The sequence below is a fragment of the Oryctolagus cuniculus genome, chromosome 17 (assembly GCF_964237555.1).
Source record: "Oryctolagus cuniculus chromosome 17, mOryCun1.1, whole genome shotgun sequence".
NCBI classification, from domain to species: domain Eukaryota; kingdom Metazoa; phylum Chordata; class Mammalia; order Lagomorpha; family Leporidae; genus Oryctolagus; species Oryctolagus cuniculus.
The window spans coordinates 19,685,881-19,706,684 of NC_091448.1; the positions used below are offsets into that span (position 1 = coordinate 19,685,881).

General features: G+C 54.3%; 1 long non-coding RNA gene, 4 other non-coding genes and 1 pseudogene across 6 annotated transcripts; 4 read left to right on the plus strand and 2 right to left on the minus strand.

The window, feature by feature from the left end:
- The first annotated feature begins 4,451 nt into the window (after positions 1-4,451).
- LOC138846071 (uncharacterized) lies at positions 4,452-10,885 on the plus strand. 2 transcript variants are annotated; one of them, XR_011383454.1, is made up of 3 exons: positions 4,452-7,855; positions 8,888-9,320; positions 9,897-10,885. It is a non-coding gene; the product is annotated as an uncharacterized lncRNA (long non-coding RNA). The 2 variants fall into 2 exon arrangements; XR_011383453.1 differs by lacking the exon at positions 4,452-7,855 and having other exon boundaries at positions 7,887-9,320.
- LOC138846358 (U2 spliceosomal RNA) lies at positions 4,478-4,668 on the plus strand. The gene has a single exon (XR_011383840.1). It is a non-coding gene; the product is annotated as a U2 spliceosomal RNA (small nuclear RNA).
- A 588-nt stretch (positions 10,886-11,473) lies between the features above and the next one.
- On the plus strand, positions 11,474-11,664 carry LOC127484558 (U2 spliceosomal RNA). Its single transcript, XR_007911620.1, has one exon. It is a non-coding gene; the product is annotated as a U2 spliceosomal RNA (small nuclear RNA).
- Positions 11,665-15,181: 3,517 nt separating this feature from the next.
- On the plus strand, positions 15,182-15,373 carry LOC127484563 (U2 spliceosomal RNA). Its single transcript, XR_007911626.2, has one exon. It is a non-coding gene; the product is annotated as a U2 spliceosomal RNA (small nuclear RNA).
- A 1,228-nt stretch (positions 15,374-16,601) lies between these two features.
- Positions 16,602-16,736, minus strand: LOC127484569 (U2 spliceosomal RNA; annotated as a pseudogene).
- Positions 16,737-19,281: 2,545 nt separating this feature from the next.
- LOC127484562 (U2 spliceosomal RNA) lies at positions 19,282-19,473 on the minus strand. The gene has a single exon (XR_007911625.2). It is a non-coding gene; the product is annotated as a U2 spliceosomal RNA (small nuclear RNA).
- Positions 19,474-20,804: the final 1,331 nt, after the last annotated feature.

The window sequence follows — 20,804 nt, forward strand, 5'->3', positions numbered from 1 at the left end:
GCCAAAATCTTTTTTGATGCTTTTCCAGTGAAAGTACATACAGAAGATGGCCAAGAAATGCCAGTCACCATCCAGTCCCCTTTAAAATGTTAAAGGATTTAAAATCTGCTCATGATGCATATGAGCCCACTGCTCCCTATACCTATGGCCAGGAGAAAGAGAGAGGAAAAATTCCACAGGTATCTTGACCTAGAGAAAAGTCTTGATTCAATAACCCTTTCCAACCTGATAAATGTTTTTCCATCTTTGCAGCTTATGGTAGTTCCGGTATGTCTTGAAAAGCTTTTGTACGCTATTAATTATCTGTTTTAATTGAGTGGTTGCAGTAGCCCTGATTGGATCTGGCTCTGGTTTAAGATCTCAACTTGGTGGCTGTTTTAATTAGACTAGGCGCTATGGAGGTTCCCAGCACTCTTGGTGAAACGGCACACCTACCCAACCCTACAGCCAGTCCTGCTAGGCCCGGGTGTGCACAGTCTTCCCTGTAAATGGGGGACCACAGCCTTTCTCTGCACTCTATTCCAGTCAGTGTGGCCTACTGCACCCAAGCAGGCTTAGCCAGATATCTCTTGGGAAAGGGCTCCACAGGGCCGCTTTTTTAGTCTCCATTTCCAATTCACTAACCTCCTCACTAGGAGGGGGGGCAGGGGAAGTGCCTCTGGCTACTGCTGGCCTTATCTAAGGGAGCAAGAACCTTAATCCATTAACCCTTTCCAACTTGATGGGTTTTTCTCTTTACAGTTAATAAAAACTTAAGCAATGGACTCATACGCTGATAATCAGTTCTTTTCTGTGCTGCTGTAGCTAACTTATCTGATGAGAGTTTTCATGTGTCTTGAAGGTTTCGCATTTTTCTATTGCCAGTATGAGTCTTGATTGGAAAAACTACAATACGAAGCTGTTTACGTTATCTGCCTGTCTTTAATGTTTGAGTGATTACCTAACACTGATCAGATCTAGCCCACAGCCTTGGTTAAATGTACTAATTTTTGACCAAAATGGTTTGACTCACTGATAGTGTAAATTCTAAACCGAGTCTTTCAACTTTGGGGCTTCCAGTCGGATCCCTGGAACTCTCAAAGGATGAGACTCTAAATTTGTTAAAGTAACAGCTGTTTGAGTCAATTCAAATTATACAAAGTGTATTAAAATGTAGTAAATGATGTCAAATCTATGTTGTATTCATGTTTTTGCTTTTCAGCTAGAGTAGTCCTATAAAAATGAGATTAAATTCTGTGTATACAAGCCTTTATGTTGTTAACTAAAGTAAGCCAATACAGATTGGTTAAAAAAGTTGGGCTAATGCAAAAGCCCTTTGGTTCACTTGCTCAGTTTTACATGTCTTTGATATGCTTTAAACTTGTTTCTCTTAAGGATGAAGATCTTTTCAAACTTGTAACCATGCACTAGTGACTGTTGCTGCCCAAGTGGTGTTATCCTTTTGTTTGGAAAAGTAATTTTGACTTTTAATTCAGATAATGGTGTGGTATTCATTAATAACTCAGTGTCTTAAGTCATCTAGGCATCAATGCTAAGTAAAACATGAAAAATGTATTATGTGTACTTTTAACATCTTAAATTTGATAAGAGAGACTGTTTAAGTTTGTCAGCATGTATTCTCATAGGTTGTCCATACATGACAATTCAAAACTATGGAAAAGTAACTACAGGTGTAAAGGTTCAGAAGGTGTGAGCAAGTCATAAAAAGTTGTAAAAAGTTTGATTTTAAAACATTGTTTACAGAGTTTTCTATAAGTTAAATGTTAATGCAAAATTACACTAACCTTAAATTGAAGTCTGATCTTCTTTTATAACAATAGGGTTTTTTTTTTTTTTAATCTGTACTAATGTTAGTAATTATCTGGAAATGGTCTCAATCGTAAATCTTAAAATCTGTTCTTGCAAAAACTATAATGTCTCTTTTTAACAGTGTCTGCTTAATCAGTTACTCTGCCATTTCTAAAGTTAGGTCGTGTAAGAGCACTGAAGTCAGATGGCCAAGCGCTAACCATAGCAGTGAGCTGTACAAATGGAACTTTCTAGTGAATCCTCCTTACAGGAACACAGCTGAAGGTTAGTCTAAACAAAGGCCTATACAGGGACACCAGCACAGTGGCTCCCAACAACAGGGTGCCTTCCCCAAGAGGTTCACACCTCCCTTAGGATGTACCCCGTGTGAAGAGATCGATAAGCTTGTTCCTCATAACGGACAGAGCCTTCAAGCCCACCGGATTATTATCAGGCCCCTTCTGTCAGTTTCTGTTTGGCTTAGACAGCACCTTTCTTAGGTCCTCTCATAATGACTCTGTCCTTTGTTCTAGACCCTGTCTAGCCCACTCCGGGCCTCATTCCTTTGAATCGTGGCCTCTGCTCTTGCATCAACGGCTCTACTCCCCCTGGCTTATCAATAATCCCTGCAAGTTTGGGACTGGCCATCTCCAGGCTTTCACCTTCCAGCCCTTGTCCTCCCACTCCTGTTCCAGTTTTACCCCAAGAACAGCTCCTTGATTGCTGATAACAAATTAGGTATCAGACCCTCTGAGGACTCTTTTGTGTTATCATGAGCAAGCCAGATAGGGAAATCAGGTCTTCTGACCTCCACTCCAGTGGGCGTCTTGTGCTTGGATTGGTGTCCACAGTTATGTTAGGTAGGAAGTCAGAAATTGAGCCCATGTGTGCCTGAGAAAGGCCTGAAGACCAGCACCCACTGTGGAAGCTCCAGAAGCCCAGCATCCTGCACTTCGAAGTCCTGCCTGGATCCTGATGACCTTCCAGGGAGTCCTGCCCCTTCTACCTGGCCTGGTAAACAGGTGGGGCGATGCCGATGCCAGCCAGGCATCTCCCTGGTAAGTTCAGGGAGAAAAAGTCAGACAGGAATTTTTCGTATTTAACCCAACAAGTGCTTTGTCCGGGAGGAGAAGGAGAAGGAGAGGGGGAGGGGAAAGGCGGGAAGGCAAGACCCATCCCCTTAGGAACCCCAGCCTGCACATGAACTACGCACTCTCTCTCGGATCCTGCCTGGAGAGGTGCCCATCCGTTCTTACGTGCGTCCCTACCCTAATAAACCTTGCTATGTTGCTTTCCCCTGCTGCCTCACGCCTGAATTCTTTCTTGCACGAAGACAAGGACCCTTTGCTTCTCTGGTAACACAACTAGACAAGAACCCTATGGATGGGGGCCGGCGCCGCGGCTCACTTGGTTAATCCTCCACCTGCGGCGCCGGCACCCCATGACGGCGCCAGGTTCTAGTCCCCTACTCCCCTAGTCCCCGTTGCTCCTCTTCCAGCCCAGCTCTCTGCTGTGGCCCGGGAGGGCAGTGGAGGATGGCCCAAGTGCCTGGGCCCCTGCACCCGCATGGGAGACCAGGAGGAAGCACCTGGCTCTGGCTTTGGATCGGCACAGCACCGGCCATGGTGGACATTGGGGGAGTGAACCAACAGAAGAAAGACCTTTCTCTCTGTGTGTCTAAAACTCTACCTGTCAAAAACAAAAACAAAAACAGAAACGATCCTACGGATGGTTCCAGGGTTGGTTTGCCAGCTTGCCATGGCTTACTACTCTACTAGTGGCACCGGCTGGCCCTGTAATTCTAACATTCCTAGCCCTGCTTCTAGGCCCGCGCATTAAAAACTGTGTTACTAGCTATGGTCCAAAAAGAATTAGCACAGTGAAGTTAGTGGCTCAGCGGGGGCTCTCTCTTGTCGGTGGTTTTAGCTTCTCCTGGACATGGAATGTCACGAGGCAGCGACAGGCCTGGACACACGGCTGTCCTGAGGAAGCCTGTTTCCCACACGCGCGCGGAGCCCTCGGCTGTCTGCGCGGGGTAACGCCACCTCGGTGCCAGGCAGCGAGCTCCCGGGCGAGCAGAGCCCCGCACGGCCTGCCCAGCGCAGGGGCCGCCCTTTTCGTCGGTCCTCGTCCTCGGGACGCTCTCCACGCTAGTTGAAGTGTGTCAGCTGCAAACGAGCTCCAGTGAAACACAAGGCCCCTCCCACAGCGGCAGTCGGTGCGGGGGCCGGTCCCCCGCGGTGCGGGTCCCGCCCCAGCCGGGAGTCTCGAGCACGCGGCGGAACCGCCGGCTCTCTCCGGCCCTCGCGGGAGAACCCGGGAACTCCGTGCGGAGGCCGCGCTGCCCACAAGGCCGAGCCACGTGGCCATGTTTCCGCGGAGCGGCGCGCGGTCCCTGGGGCGGGGCGGGGCGGGTGCATGCAGATGAGGACGGCGGGGGCGTGACATGCAGATGAGTGCGGCCGCGGCGGTGGGGCGGGGGAGGAGAAGGGAGGAGGGGGGAGGGGGGCCGGTCCCGAGCGCGGGCGAGGAATCGCCCGCGTGGACGATGAGGGCGACAGGGCGGCGTGGCCTGCGGGGCGCGCGCGGGCCCGAGGAGCGGCGGGGGCGGGGCGGGGCGGGGCGGGAGTCACCGCGCGTGAAAGGTGCGCGGCGGGGGCGGGCGGCGGCGCGCGCGCAGGGGCCCGGCATCGCTTCTCGGCCTTTTGGCTAAGATCAAGTGTAGTATCTGTTCTTATCAGTTTAATATCTGATACGTCCTCTATCCGAGGACAATATATTAAATGGATTTTTGGAGCCGGGAGTTGGAATAGGAGCTTGCTCCGTCCACTCCGCGCATCGACCCGGTATTGCAGTACCTCCGGGCACGGTGCACCCCCTCAGGGGATACAACGCGGTCTCAAAGGCAGACTTCACCCAGTTCGTGGGCTTGCTTGCCCAGAAATGCCTGGTGCTTCTCTCTGCTTGTGTTTTGTGCTGCTTCTCCTGCGTGTGCAGACGAACAGGAGGCCAACCACACCGGCTAGACTAGACGTCTCGGTGTCCAGCCACAATGGCAGTGGTTCTCCTCTGGGTGCCAAGCAGCCTGCACCTCCCAACAGCGGACTGTGACGTACATGGCCATTGCCTCCAAGCCCCGCATGGGCGCCGGTTCTGCTCCCGCCTCTTCCGTTCCAGCTCTCTGCTATGGCCTGGGAAAGCACTAGCAGATTACCCACACGCTAGGGCCACTGCACCCGCATGGGAGACCCAGGAGAACCTCCTGCCTCCTGCCTTTGCATCCCACCAGAGAACCAGAGCATGCAAGACCTCTCTCTACCTCTCTCTCTGACACTGTCTTTCAAATAACTAAACTAAAATAGATTTTATTGGGAGAAAGTGGTATTTACAGGGGCAGGTAAAGCAAAAGGGGGTCACACAAGGGTGGGAGTGAGGGAGACTGAGGAGGACAAGGCGGAGGAGGGAATAACAGGTAGAGAGAGCCCTGCCCCAACCCGAACTCCAGGAGGGTCGGGGAGCAGCCAGGCCCCAGGAAGATGGGCTAGGAAAGGCCAGCGGGGCGCAGGGGGTCTGAGCCCTTGGGCTGGGGAGCTCAGGGCTTGTAAACACTGACCACTCTCAGCAGGAAATAGGGGTGGGAGAGGGCTCCCCGTACACTTCCTCACTGGGTTCAGGCCTCTCCAGGCTCATGGGCCCCTAAGTTCAAAGTCTCTTTAGCTGAGGGGAGAAGGGGCAGGAAGAGACAGAAAGAGCCCCTCCCTTCCCCTGCATTGGCTGTGGCAGGGGCAAGGGCGTTACATTCAGTCACAACGGGAGTCTCCCCCACACCTCTAAGCCACCGCACATAGGCCAGAGGGCAGTGGGAGCTGGGGGGCCGGCAGCAGCAAGACATTTTCCCCCCTGGCCCGTCACCCCCTTATTGCGTTAGAGACAACATTGTCTTCACAGACGCTAACACTGTGGAGACCAGGGAGCAGCAGGTGGAGGAGCCCTTCCACCCCGAAGGCAGCTTTGTCCCCCCAACACAAAATAAATAAATACATACATAAAAAGAAATATTGTGTGGGCCGGTGCCATGGCTCACTTGGCTAATCCTCCGCCTGTGGTGCTGGCACCTCGGGTTCTAGTCCTGGTTGGGGCGCCGGTTCTGTCCCGGCTGCTCCTCTTCCAGTCCAGCTCTCTGCTGTGGCCCGGGAAGGCAGTGGAGGATGGCCCAGGTCCTTGGGCCCTGCACCCCCATGGGAGACCAGGAGGAAGCACCTGGCTCCTGGCTTTGGATTGGAGCACAGCGCGCCGGCCGTGGCGGCCATTTGGGGAGTGAACCAACGGGAAAAGGAAGACCTTTCTCTCTCTCTCTCACTGTCTAATTCTGCCTGTCCCCCCCTCCAAAGAAATTTTAAAATATTGTCTTAATTTGGAGCTTTTTAACAGGTTCTTTCAAATGTAAATCAAGGAAATTGGCAGATAGAAAACATCACAAGTATAGAAATGTGCGCTTGATAAGAAAGGTTAAGAAGATAAAAGGCTTTTTTGAATAAAGAAAGGACATGGTTTGTAAGAATGACTTCATCCTGATGGCTGGTTTACTCTTGACTGGAATGGAAATGATAGAACATTTCAAGTAAGTTGAAGAGGGTGTGATGAAGTCACAGAACGTTATAACAAATAAATTTTTAATCCAAATCTATTCTATTTTTTTGTTAACATAGAATTATAATCTGATAATCCTCTATTAAGGAAATAGAGGATTTTTGCAATACATATGTTAGGAAACTTTTTTTTTAAGATTTTATTTATTTATTTGACGGGTAGAGTTACAGACAGTGAGAGAGAGAGAAAGAGAGAGAGAGAGAGAGAGGGAGAAAGAGACAGAGGTCTTCCATCTACTGGTTCACTCCTCAAATGGCCGCAACGGCCGGAGCTGCATCGATCCGAAGCCCAAGAGCCAGGAGCTTCTTCCCAGTCTCCAACGCTGGTGCAGGGGCCCAAGGACTTGGGCCATCTCCCACTGCTTTCCCAGGCCATAGCAGAGAGCTGGATTGGAAGAGGAGCAACCGGGACTCGAACCACCGCCCATTTGGAATGCTGGCATCACAGGTGGAGGATTAAGCTAGTGCGCCATGGCACCAGCCCCTAGCAAACAGTTTTTAATTGTCTCAGAAATCTGTTTAAAACTTGTAGCATCTCCTTTTGATCGTTTTAATTGGTGACTCTGTTCAGTGTTTTAGCAAGCTCCAGTAAGCTCGTCTCTCTCCCTAGTCCTGACTCTGTTAAAACTGTTCCAAAGCATGGGATTCGATTCAATGCCCCAGCTCTTAAATTTAAGGTTTTATTTCTGAGTTTTGGAACAAAACAAAAAAAGTTTTTTGTGGTAACCAGGGGGAAGCGTGGACGACAACAAGTCAGCAGCGACAGGCACCCAAGGGTAACACCACCACAGAGTCCGGAACATCTCTCTTTCCCAATGCTCGGCATAAGAGGTGGAGGTGGGGCCGACATTTGGTCAGCTTGAGCAGCCTTTGTCTACACCAGGGTGCCCGGGTTCCAGGCCCTGGGGTGCAGCAGCATGTGCCATCAAGGGGGGGCACGTGACATCAAAAAGCAGGCCATAGGGTTTTTGTCTTTAGCTGTTGAGAGTTAGTGTTGGGCTTTAGAAAACGCCCAAGTGTTAGGGCTTCTCCCTCACCTCCCATCTGCGCCACCATGGCTGGAGGTCCAGGCTCCTTGCTGTAACTTGACCAAACTAGCAAACCAGGAGGTTGAACCTCTCTTGCTGTGTGCTTCAGATAATCTTATTAAATAATTTCTGTTCCCCATATTGGTGCGTCTGGGTGCAATACCCGACTCAAGCTTCCTTCCCCCTTCCCTAAGCAGGTCACCTGTGGTGGCTGAAGTCCTTGGGCCCCTGTCGTCCTTGGGAAAGACCTGGATCACCTTCTCAGCTCCCACCACACACATGGGAGGTCAGAAGAAGCTCCTGGCCCAGGCCTGGTCCTTGTGGCCATTTTGGGTGTGAACCGGGGAAACCAGGGAATGGAGGATATTTTTCGCTCGCTCTAAATTTCAGGTAACTATTAAATCTTGGGAGAAAAGAAAGGAAGTGAACTAGCCAAATTGGAAGCATCCCTCTCTGTCTCTGTCCACCCTCCATGTGGTGTGTGTGTGTGTGTGAGAGAGAGAGAGAGAGAGAGAGAGAGAGTGAGAGAGAGAGAGAGAGAGGGTGGGGGAAGGGAGGGAGAAAGGAAAAGGAAAGAAAGAACACTTTGAACAACAGGGGAAATTGTTTTCACTCCAAATATCTTTCTTTTTCTTTCCATATTCTGATGTACAAAAGCAAACTCGTAGTTGCAAGACCATGACTAAAGTCTTGTTCAGGAAGGTAGGAAGCAAGGAAGGATTTAAAAGAAAGGGAACCACTGGGCTTGTGACTGATCACAGTACTCAAACTGCCAGGGCTTGCTGGTGAATCAAAGAGCTGGAAGGCAGCTACAGATGAACTCGTCTGAAAGGCAGAGTGACAGAGAGAGGGGGAGAAGACAGCCGCTTGCAGCACAGCAGTATGTGGACTGCTGTGGGTGCTGTATGGACATCCCATGTGGGTGCTGGTCTGAGTCCTGGCCGCTCCACTTCCGAGCCGGCTTGACCCCCTGGTGTTTTGCGAGCCCTCTAGCGTGTGCACATGGAGGATGGCGGGCTGAGGGGGAGCGGACTGACTCACGGGAGCCCAGAAAGAGCTGGAATGCAGGGTCATTACTCTTTGATGGGACATGCTCTTTTTATACGACAGAACTTGTGGTGGAATGAGAAGGCCGTGCCAAGATGGCGCTGGCGAGCGAGCGAGCGTCAGTTACTCAGGAATGGCTTCAGAGCCCACCTGGCAAAGGAGGCTGCCTGGCAACAGGCAGTGATTGGTTAGGGCATAACCCGGCCCTTGACCTGACTGGCTGCCCCAGCTATATATAAGCTGCTGTACCAACTGAAATCAACGAGTATGCAAGTTGCTCCCCTCTAGCCCACTTTCACCTGACTCCCAGTGTCTGTGTCCTGACTCCGTGCCTCTTGCCCCCACCGCGCTCCTCCTCTCGGAACGAATCCACAGCAACATCTGGCGCCAACATGGCTGAGAGACAGCGTGACGACTTGGCGAGGTTCCCCCCTTGATTTCGGCAAGTAGGCCCCTCAGCGTTTTGTTTGCTGTTCTGTTCTGTGAGGGTGAGCACAGAACCCCCTCCTACGCCCCTTTCCTTGTCCTTGTCCTCGGTCGAAGTGACCCCAGGTTAAGCACACACCCACCGCCCAGAAGCATAACGCCGCTTCTCGGCTCCTCCTTTTACTTTTGGTTCGCCGGGGGAATTCGCAGAAGGGACCGATCATCCCGGAATTCGGAACCAGGCCATCTTCCCTCACTCGAGAGAGGTGACGCTCCGGAGACACCGTGTGGGCACACGGCCTTGACCTAACGGAACCAGGAAGTCCCCCACTAAGCGCAGGACATACGTACGATCTGATACACCACTGTCTGTTCGCCTAAGGTAGGGAACCCCCTGCAGAATGCCATCAGCCGCTGAGGTGCTAGGAATTTGTTTTGTTATGGCGGCAGTGCTGTGGGTGTCTTTCCTTCGGCTAGAGTTGGCATGGCGCGCCGCTCTTAAGTGCTCAAACATGGGAAAGATACCCCCCTCTCTGAAACCCACACAAATTACCAAACATAATGAATCTGTGAGTGATAAGAGCCTGTCACTCCAGGGCGCTGCCTCACAGGCAACAGTTGACGACTTAGGGAGAGAGAGCGTCGACAGTGAAAATGACATGACAGCAGACAACGCAGCAATGCCTAGGCAGCCACCCCCCAAGCACCCGGGGGGATGAACTTAGACGACCTTGAGGCGATAACCCATGTGAGGTCATCCCATCTGCACCCAGTGAGGATCCCCACGTTTGTGGCAGTCCCCGGGCACCCCAGGCTCTCAGGGCAGCTGCTAGACCCCATCCCACCCACATGTTTGCCATTAATGTCAGAGTGGACACAAAATTCAGGCCCTGGATTCCAACGCCCGTAAAAAGGCTTCTGCTAACCAAGGGCTAAGGATATGTTTGTGTCTTTCCAGAGAATGCGGGACAGCCCATTTGGGTACCAGCCAGAAACATGAAGCCTGCAACTGACAGTCAGCCAGGACCAGCTGAACAAGACTGAGAGACCGCCTTGTTCACGGGTGCTCCTGCTACTGATGGTCAAGCTGCTGGCCTATCATCCTGCCCTGAGGAACTGCCCATAGCCACATCCGCTACTGCTTCATACCCCACTTAGCTCTGGTCAGCCACTCGAACAGCCAACAGCCTGCGTGCAGTCATGCCATTCCTGATTACCATTGTTCCTCACTCCTACCCCCATCTGAGCAAGCACTCCTGTGGTCTCCCGTTTTGAGGGCTGGTTAGTCAACGTCAGGTAAGATCCCCTGAGGGACAACCGAAGACAGGCACAAGCCACATGAGACCACATGGAAACGGGGTCAACAATGGTATGGCCAAGGATCATGCCTCCTGTTGCTCAAAAATAAATGAAAAGGGGGACGTGTTATGGAATGAGAAGGCCGTGCCAAGATGGCGCTGGCGAGCGAGCGAGCGTCAGTTACTCAGGAATGGCTTCAGAACCCACCTGGCAAAGGAGCCCGCCTGGCAACAGGCAGTGATTGGTTAAGGCATAAACCGCCCCTTGACCCGACTGGCTGCCTCGGCTATATAAGCTGCTGTACCAACTGAAATAAACTGGCCCAGCCCCGGTGGTTGTGCCTCCTGGGAGCGAAGCGGTGGATGGAGGCGCTCGCTCTCGCTCTCGCTGTCTCGCTCTCTCTGTTTCTCTTTAGTCTCGCTCTCGCCCCCTTCCCGTAATTCTCTCAAACGCACGGAAATCTTTAAAAGTAAAGTAAAAACGCCTTATTTCCGGAGGAAGAGTGGGCGGGTGTAAGGGCGGGGTCGGTCCCCCGGGCGGGGGCAGGGGTGGGGCTTCCTGAGCCCTCGACATCCCACTGGCCTTGGAGGCTCTGTGCCCGCGTCCGTCGGGTTTGCGGGTTGAGGCCTGAGCGACCCCACAGGTCCTAACGCACACGATCCGGTGTTCCTGTCCACGGGCGATGCAGGCGCTCAGGAGTCCGGTCGCAGAGCCGCGACCCCGGCCCCCACGGGGTAGCGGCGGATAGCGCTGGCCTCCTGGGCGCCCTCTCTGCCCACGCAGCCGCTCGGCACCCCCTGACCGCAGGGGAGCGAGGGTGGGGGTCCGGGTGGCCGGCCCACACAGGAGTCGCGGCAGAGCAGGGCAGGGCTGAGACGCGCCCACCGCCCCGCAGCCCTGTCAGGAGCCCGCGCCTCTCCGCGACCTCGGGAGGGCGCCGGCGGCTCCGGGGGCGGGGCGAGCACGGCGGGGGCGGAGCACGCAGATGAGCACTGCGGGGGGGGGGCGGGGCATGCAGATGAGGCCGGCCGCGGGCCGATACGGGGCGGGGAGAAGCCCGTCCCGAGCGCACGCGCGGATTCGCCCGCGTGGACGATGAGGGCGATAGGGCGGCGTGGCCTGCGGGGCGCGCGCGGGCCCGAGGAGCGGCGGGGGCGGGGCGGGGCGGGGCGGGAGTCACCGCGCGTGAAAGGTGCGCGGCGGGGGCGGGCGGCGGCGCGCGCGCAGGGGCCCGGCATCGCTTCTCGGCCTTTTGGCTAAGATCAAGTGTAGTATCTGTTCTTATCAGTTTAATATCTGATACGTCCTCTATCCGAGGACAATATATTAAATGGATTTTTGGAGCCGGGAGTTGGAATAGGAGCTTGCTCCGTCCACTCCGCGCATCGACCCGGTATTGCAGTACCTCCGGGCACGGTGCACCCCCTCGGGGGGGTACAAGGTCGTGCTAAGAACAGAATTGTCCTGTGTTTGGTAGTTCTGACTCAGGTTTTCATGGGAACACTTACAGGTGGCAGACAAGCTAAGGTGGGTAGACGATTCTTCCTCCTTTTTCCTTTGGCTCTGTGAGTCCATCTCGCTTCTAGGCTCGAGGTTCTGCTGTATAGTGAGGGTCCTGTAGGGAGACAGGCCCAAGGTCTCTAACGGGAAGTAGTCTTTTATTATTTGTTGACTCCGGGGGTGGTAAAGTAAAGCCCAGGTGAATTTTCATCCAAGTGCTTGCACCTCGAATAATGGAGGGGCATCATTTTCTTCTCTATGGTTTTAGCTGTTCCTTTTTCTTTTATTTATTTGAAGGCAGAGTTACAGAGAAAAGGATCTTCCCTCTGCTGGTTCACTCCCTAGATGGCCGCAACAACCTGAGCTGGGTCAATTCTGGGCCAGGAGCCAGAAGGAGCTTCTTCTGGGCCTCCCACGCGGGGCCCTAGGGGCCCAAGGACTTGGGCCGTCTTCCACTGTTTTCCCAGGCTATGGGAGAGAGCTGGATCGGAAGTGGAGCAGCTGGGACATGGCACCCGTATGGGATGTCGGCGCTGCAGGAAAGGTCATAGTGGAGGACGCTTTGGGGAGCATAGAGCACTAGGTGATTATGAATCCACGACCACCGATCGGAAATGTCCAGTTGCTGGGTGGTGCTGGATGGAGCAGGTTAAGCTGCCGACCACGATGCCGGCACCCATACAGGCCTGGGTTCTGGGGCTGCTCCACTTCCCTGCTAATGGCCTGGGAAAGCAGCAGAGGATGGCCCAGGTGCTTGGGCCCCTGCACCTATGTGGGAGACACGGATGAAGTGCCAGGCTCCTGGCCTCAGCCTGACCCAGCCCCAGCCATTGCAGCCACTTGGGGACCGACCCAGCGGATGAAAGAGTCCCCCCCCCCCCCAGCCTGCTACTCTGCCTCTCAAATAAATACATCTTTTTAAAATAAAAGTGCGCTCGGTTCCACACCCCTGCTGCCAGGCCCTGGGATGTCCGGGGACTCAGAAAGAGGAAAGCGGGGGCACCGCGGGAGGACACCCGGAATGCCTGCACCAGGCGCTGGGCGCGCAGGGCAGCCCGGGTTTGCGTCCCAGCTCTGCTCCCCCTCCTAGCTCGCCACTGGCATGCACCCTGGAGGGAGACAGGTGATGGCTCCGAGGGCCGGGTGCCCGGCGCTCACATGGGAGATGGGGCTCGAGTTACCGCTCCCGGGGTCGACCCTGCCCGAATGAGCGGCACGGTACAGCCCGGCCGGCCAGTAGAGCGGGCCGGCGAGCCTCTGTCGGCAGCCACCCCAGACACCGCACAGCAGGCACGCGGGTGTCACCAAGGAGGCCTGGCTCTTGCAAGGTGTCCGGCGCATAACAAATCTTCCCAGGCAGACGAATCGATTAATTCACAGGCTCTTATTGGGGTTCCGCTCCCGGGCGAGGTTCGCCGGTCCCAACAGAGCAACAGAGCGGGGGGCCGGGGAAGTCGCGCGTCAGAGATTGGGAGAGCTCCTTTTATAGATTCAGGGCATGGGGGTTAAAGGTTGAGGCGGGTCTGATCCTCACTGGTTGACCTTTAGGCACCTGCGGGGACCTTGACAAGCACTCCCCCCCCCCCCCCCGCAAGTACGGGTAGGAACTTTCCATTCCCGGAAGTATAGGCCCTCCCTCCATGCGGATCCCAAAGCTACCTAGCTCTGACTTTCCAATAAATAAATAAATCTTAAAAAAAAAAAAAAAATGGTCGGCCAGGATGCTATGGAAATGGTGTCCAGCGGCATCGAAAGCAGCAGACGGCCGCCGGTAGCTTTGGGATCCGCAAGGAGGGAAGGCCTATACTTCCGGGGATGGAGAGCCCCTACCCGCACTTCCCGGGAAGAAAAGTCCTTGTCAGGGTCCCCGCAGGTGCTTAAAGTGTTAGAGTCTGAAAAAGCCCACCGGCCGAGGAACGACTCCAAGAGACTTTTCTCTCATGCAACCAGCAAAGGGTTAAAGATTTATTGATTATCCAGCATGCTGGGGCTGCCTGATCACACAAAAGCAGAGCAGCCCCGACTAACCAAAGGTTAGGGTTTATAAAGGCAAAAACCGCAAAACCGGGAAGGGGGGAATACATGGTTGCTATGCACGGTTGCTATACACAGTTGCTAAAATCAAAAGAGAGTACATAAAATCAAAAGAGAGTATATGGTTACTGGGGTCAACATAACCTAAAACCTAAGTGAAATTAATATTTATCATAATCTTGACAATACCAGTTACAATATTACAATTAGCGATTAGGACTTGACATTAATGTAAGACACAGACAAATCACATCTTTATTATTAGCCCAGGTAACCCAGGTGCAACCTTTCTACTTTTAAGCTTGAGCAATCATGCTAGGGGGTTTTTGTGTGTTGCCAAGGGTGATGTAGTGCACTGTTATTGTCCGACTATTTGAGATCATAGTTTCAGACCAGAGTCTCACGGTGGGGGGGTGCTTTCTCAGAATGGAGTCTCAAGTGCTCCAAAATGGAGTCCCTAACTGTCTAGGTGCTACTTCACTCTGTCTTATTTTTACAGCTGTACCAGGAAGGTTTAAACCTGTAAGGTTAAGCTTAACTTTTTACACCCGCACATATACAATTTTAACTCTTCAAAAGGTCAACCAGTGAGGATCAGACCCGCCTCAACCTTTAACCCCCATGCCCTGAATCTATAAAGGGAGCCCTGCCAACCTCTGCCGCGCTCTGTTGGGATCGGGGAACCTCGCCCGGCAGCGGAATCCCAATAAAAGCTTGTGAATTAATTGATTCGCTGCCCTGGGAAGATTTGTTATGCACTGGACACCTTGCAGTCACCCGCCACCCGGCACAGTGTCGCCGCCCACAGCTCGCGAGGCCAGCCCGCTCGGCGCGGGGCCGAACGGGGGAAAGGCCCCGCCCGCCAAACTTCCGCCGGGTGGCCCCAACTCAAGAATCCCCCCCGGCCAGGTTGGTGGTCGGGCCGGCGCAGGGCGCAAGGGCGCCCCCTAGCGGCCCCGCAGACACGGCCGTGCGCGTGCACGTGAGCGGACGGCGCGGGCCCACCCCGCACGGGGCCGCGAGCTGCCAGGTGTGAAGCGGTGCGGGCCCCCACACCGGATCCCTGCTTCCTCGGGAGTCCGCAGGGGCCGGCACTCCCGGTCCGCTCGGTGCTCGGGATCCGTCAGTCCCGGCGGTGGGGGCGCCCGCGGTAGCCCAGCCTGCTCTGCGGGGGCGGGGCATGCAAATCAGCTGTGGCTGGTCAGCCCGGGAATGCCGGGAGAAGCGGGGCTGTGACTTTTCTCGTAGAAAAATAGGAAGAGTAGGAAGTGTGCCCAGGCGCCTAAGGAAGCCCAAGAAGACTGTCAGGGACGCGAAGGAAAAGGGGCACGCCGTGAGGGCTGGGGTGGTCGCCGCGAGCTGAAGGTGCGTGAGGGGAGGCCTGCTGGAGCGCGGGCGGCAGGGTCGGGTATCGCTTCTCGGCCTTTTGGCTAAGATCAAGTGTAGTATCTGTTCTTATCAGTTTAATATCTGATACGTCCTCTATCCGAGGACAATGTATTAAATGGATTTTTGGAGCCGGGAGTTGGAATAGGAGCTTGCTCCGTCCACTCCGCGCATCGACCCGGTATTGCAGTACCTCCGGGACACGGTGCACCCTCCCTTTACTGTGGTGGCAAAAGACAGGTTGAGCTTGGGGTCCCGGTGTCTTTGGGAGCTCCCGTGTTTCTCCAGCACCGCTGGCTTTCTGCGGTTGCATGCTCTTACCGAGCCTCTTGGCAGCTGATGTGATTTCTGTAAGTCCTGCGCCATGTATCTCCCGGTCCCCAGCGGGTCTCGGGTCTCGGGCACTCACACCGTAGCAGCCCCGCCATACTATGCACTCTGTGCTACTTAACCCACGGCATCACACCCTCTACTCACGTAATCCTCTGTCCGCGCATCCCCCTCCAGTCCCTCCCCTCGTCTCAGCTTTTCCAGGTGGAATAAACAGAAGCTACCCACTCATCCGGGTGTGTTGCACCTTTCCTTCCGCATCTTACTTCCGTTGGTTCACTCCTCCAATGGCTGCTATGGCTGGTTCTGTGCTGATCCGAAGCCAGGAGCCAAGTGCTTCCTCTCCTTCTCCCATGTAGGTGCGGGGACCCAAGCACTTGGCCCATCCTCATTGGCCCTCCCGACCAACTGTGACTAGTACCTGGCACCCCTACCGGTACTAGAACCCGGGGTGCCAGCGTCGCAGGCTGAGGATTATGCAAGTGAGCCAGGGCACTGACAGAGCCTCTTCTTGTCAAGAGGTTGGTGCGGGAGGCATTTGAGAGAATAGGAATTTATCTGGTTAGTAGGAAATTCGCCAAGCTGGGGGAAGGTGACTGTTGGAAACTGAAACCTCGTGGGACTTCTTCCCTGATCTCCAAGATGCTCTGTGCCGCTTTTTGCTATTTGGGTTGCAAGGAGACCCAGGGGTTGCATTGGCACCTAGGATCTCCACAAAAAGGAGGAAGTGGAGTAGGGATCCTGTAGACTGCAGAGACAGCTTCCTGTGACAGCGCCTCAGATTGCGTCTCGTTTATTTCATCTGGAAAAGCTGAGACAAGGGAGGGCTGGAAGGGAGGAAGCAGGGGCCAGATGTGCAGGCAGCAGGTGAGCGGAACTGTTCCGGAGTTGGACGGGGGGAGTAGTGAGTGGGGAGGCAGGAAACTAGGGTACAAGCGAGACCCCAGGAGGACCACCAAGTGGGCTGTAATAGGTGTATGGAGTGCAGGGACTCCATCCAAAGAACTCCAGCCAGCTGCTTGACCAGAGAGCCAAGACCAACTCAACCCATAGTACAACAGGCTAAATGGCACAAATTCAATCAATTAGCATACGAAACAACCAAAGCCTGAAGGGAGGGTGCACCATGCCCGGAGGTACTGCAATACCGGGTCGATGTGTGGAGTGGAGGGAGCAAGCTCCTATTCCTACTCCCGGCTCCTATAACGTATCAGATATTTTTATCTCACCCAAAAGTCTGAGAAGTGATGCCAGAACTGCCCCCTTGGCCCGGTATCATCTCTCTGACACATCTTAGCTCACTGAGGTGACCACGCATGCTCAATAGCGTGTCCTGTCCCACCTTGGCTAGGGGCCAGTCCTGGCTGCTCCTCTTCTGATCCAGCTCTCTGCTATGGCCTGAGAAAGTAGTGGAAGATGGCCTAAGCCCTTGGGCCCCTGCACCCACATGGGAGACCCAGAAGAAGCTTTGGATGAGCACGGCTCTGGCCATTTGGGGGAATGAACCAGCAGATGGAAGATCTCTCTCTCTAACTCTGCATTTCAAATAAGTGAATAAGTTTAAAAAACTAAAACCCCAGATACACATCCATCCATCCATCTCCGTCTCTGCATTCATATAAACTCACCTGCACTAGGAGTTTTCAATGAGATGAGAGCCACAGCTTGGGGGAATGCGGATGGGTGGGTTGACGCTGGACCCCAAATGGCTGGTGTGGGGAGCAACTGAGACTAGACTAAGTTACTGGAATTAAGACTTATTCTATGCATCTGCTCTCCCACAATATGGCGCTGAGGGAGCAAACAACCTCTATGCAGCTGCCTCTCACCAATTTGACTGATAAGCTGCAGGAGCTGATCCTGCTCCTGATTGGAGGAGAGCAGCGTACTCGGCGTGTGGGTAGCAGAGTTGGGATTGGTGGAAGAGGACTATAAAGGAGGAAAGAGACAACATGCACCAGGAACATCTGAGGAACATCTGAGCAGCCCCCGAGAGAGCTGGCCGGCGGTGTGCCGCTCCTCCATGGAAGCGGGGAAAGTGGCAGGGGGGGCCGCCCCTCCACGGAGGTGGAGGGGTCGGCAGCCAACCCGGGAAGGACCAGCAGCAAACCCGGGAAGGGCCAAGCAGACAAAAGAACAGCACAGGGTCCAGTGTTGTTCCTCCGCGAATGGGGGAGCGACAGCTGGGGCAGTGGTCAGCCACGGGAAAAAGGCCAGACAGGCAGTGGGGTGGGGGAGGACAAGGATGCCCCAGCCTGAGGGCGCTGCGGGCTCTCATCTGGTGGAGCAGACAAAGCCAAGGTAGGGGTTGGGGCAGGGGAACCTCAGGCCAAGCATGATCCATGCCCCACTGGCTGTTGGGGGCATCTGAGGAGTGGACAGGATGGAGGATTCCCTTTCCCTCTCTCCCCTCTCGGCTTTTCAGGTGAAATTAACCAGAACTGACTGAAACTAACCAGAACTCTCCTACAGAGAGCTGTCACCGAAGTCTTCAGGGACACATCCATGCAAAGCCTGAGGGAGACAGACTGAGAACCCAGTGCAGCACACAATCCCAGACTGGATCTCTTTGGGATCACTGACAGGATGGAAACCCAGACGGTAGATTATAGATTGGTGCTAAAGGGAAACTTGCAGGCCTTTGTAGCTTCTTAGGAAACATCCAGATGCCCGTGTGTGGGCAAGACACTGGCAGATGGTTCAGGAGAACAACAGCTGTGTTCCTATGAGTCCGTGTGTGACAGCAGGCAAGGAGCCTGCGAGGGTACAGGATTGATAAAGCACAGCCGGAGCTGAATGCCAGCATCCCATGTGGGAGCCAGTTCCAGTCCCTCAGATGGAAGACCTGCCTCTCCCTGTCTGTGCCTCTGCCTGAAATAAATAAATTAAAAAAAAAAAGTCAAAGGGGTGGTTAAGACTCACCTTGGGATATCACACCCTGGGTGGGAGTGCTGCGCTTCAATTCCCGTTAAGTATGCTTGCCCTGGGAGGCAGCAGGTGCTGGCCCAGGTCACGAGGTCTCTGCCACCCAAGTGGCAAACTGGATAGAGCTCTCAGATGCTGACTTCACCCTCTCCAGCTGCAGAGGACAAGGCACTGAGGCCAGGGGTGGGACGTGAGGGGGAAAGAGAGGGTTCTTTCTCTCAAAATAAAGGAATTTGAATTTTTAAAAAAAAAAATTATCTGAAAGGTAGGGACAACCAGTGACAGGAACCCGAGTCATCTCCTGCCGCCACCCAGGGTGCACATAGAGGAAACCTGGAAATTGCAGCAGAGCTGAGACGGGAACCCAGGCAGCCCCATGCGGGGATGCAGGCGACCTAATAGCCTTTTAACCGCAGAAGCCATGGAAGCACCTGTACCAAACGCCTGCTAATTGCATTGCAAGACTACTGAAAGGAGGGAATGGAGAGGAGAGACAGAGCAGAGCAAGGTGCAACACACCCGGATGAGTGGGTAGCTTCTGTTTATTCCACCTGGAAAAGCTGAGACGAGGGGAGGGACTGGAGGGGGATGCGCGGACAGAGGATTACGTGAGTAGAGGGTGTGATGCCGTGGGTTAAGTAGCACAGAGTGCATAGTATGGCGGGGCTGCTACGGTGTGAGTGCCCGAGACCCGAGACCCGCTGGGGACCGGGAGATACATGGCGCAGGACTTACAGAAATCACATCAGCTGCCAAGAGGCTCGGTAAGAGCATGCAACCGCAGAAAGCCAGCGGTGCTGGAGAAACACGGGAGCTCCCAAAGACACCGGGACCCCAAGCTCAACCTGTCTTTTGCCACCACAGTAAAGGGAGGGTGCACCGTGTCCCGGAGGTACTGCAATACCGGGTCGATGCGCGGAGTGGACGGAGCAAGCTCCTATTCCAACTCCCGGCTCCAAAAATCCATTTAATACATTGTCCTCGGATAGAGGACGTATCAGATATTAAACTGATAAGAACAGATACTACACTTGATCTTAGCCAAAAGGCCGAGAAGCGATACCCGACCCTGCCGCCCGCGCTCCAGCAGGCCTCCCCTCACGCACCTTCAGCTCGCGGCGACCACCCCAGCCCTCACGGCGTGCCCCTTTTCCTTCGCGTCCCTGACAGTCTTCTTGGGCTTCCTTAGGCGCCTGGGCACACTTCCTACTCTTCCTATTTTTCTACGAGAAAAGTCACAGCCCCGCTTCTCCCGGCATTCCCGGGCTGACCAGCCACAGCTGATTTGCATGCCCCGCCCCCGCAGAGCAGGCTGGGCTACCGCGGGCGCCCCCACCGCCGGGACTGACGGATCCCGAGCACCGAGCGGACCGGGAGTGCCGGCCCCTGCGGACTCCCGAGGAAGCAGGGATCCGGTGTGGGGGCCCGCACCGCTTCACACCTGGCAGCTCGCGGCCCCGTGCGGGGTGGGCCCGCGCCGTCCGCTCACGTGCACGCGCACGGCCGTGTCTGCGGGGCCGCTAGGGGGCGCCCTTGCGCCCTGCGCCGGCCCGACCACCAACCTGGCCGGGGGGGATTCTTGAGTTGGGGCCACCCGGCGGAAGTTTGGCGGGCGGGGCCTTTCCCCCGTTCGGCCCCGCGCCGAGCGGGCTGGCCTCGCGAGCTGTGGGCGGCGACACTGTGCCGGGTGGCGGGTGACTGCAAGGTGTCCAGTGCATAACAAATCTTCCCAGGGCAGCGAATCAATTAATTCACAAGCTTTTATTGGGATTCCGCTGCCGGGCGAGGTTCCCCGATCCCAACAGAGCGCGGCAGAGGTTGGCAGGGCTCCCTTTATAGATTCAGGGCATGGGGGTTAAAGGTTGAGGCGGGTCTGATCCTCACTGGTTGACCTTTTGAAGAGTTAAAATTGTATATGTGCGGGTGTAAAAAGTTAAGCTTAACCTTACAGGTTTAAACCTTCCTGGTACAGCTGTAAAAATAAGACAGAGTGAAGTAGCACCTAGACAGTTAGGGACTCCATTTTGGAGCACTTGAGACTCCATTCTGAGAAAGCACCCCCCCACCGTGAGACTCTGGTCTGAAACTATGATCTCAAATAGTCGGACAATAACAGTGCACTACATCACCCTTGGCAACACACAAAAACCCCCTAGCATGATTGCTCAAGCTTAAAAGTAGAAAGGTTGCACCTGGGTTACCTGGGCTAATAATAAAGATGTGATTTGTCTGTGTCTTACATTAATGTCAAGTCCTAATCGCTAATTGTAATATTGTAACTGGTATTGTCAAGATTATGATAAATATTAATTTCACTTAGGTTTTAGGTTATGTTGACCCCAGTAACCATATACTCTCTTTTGATTTTATGTACTCTCTTTTGATTTTAGCA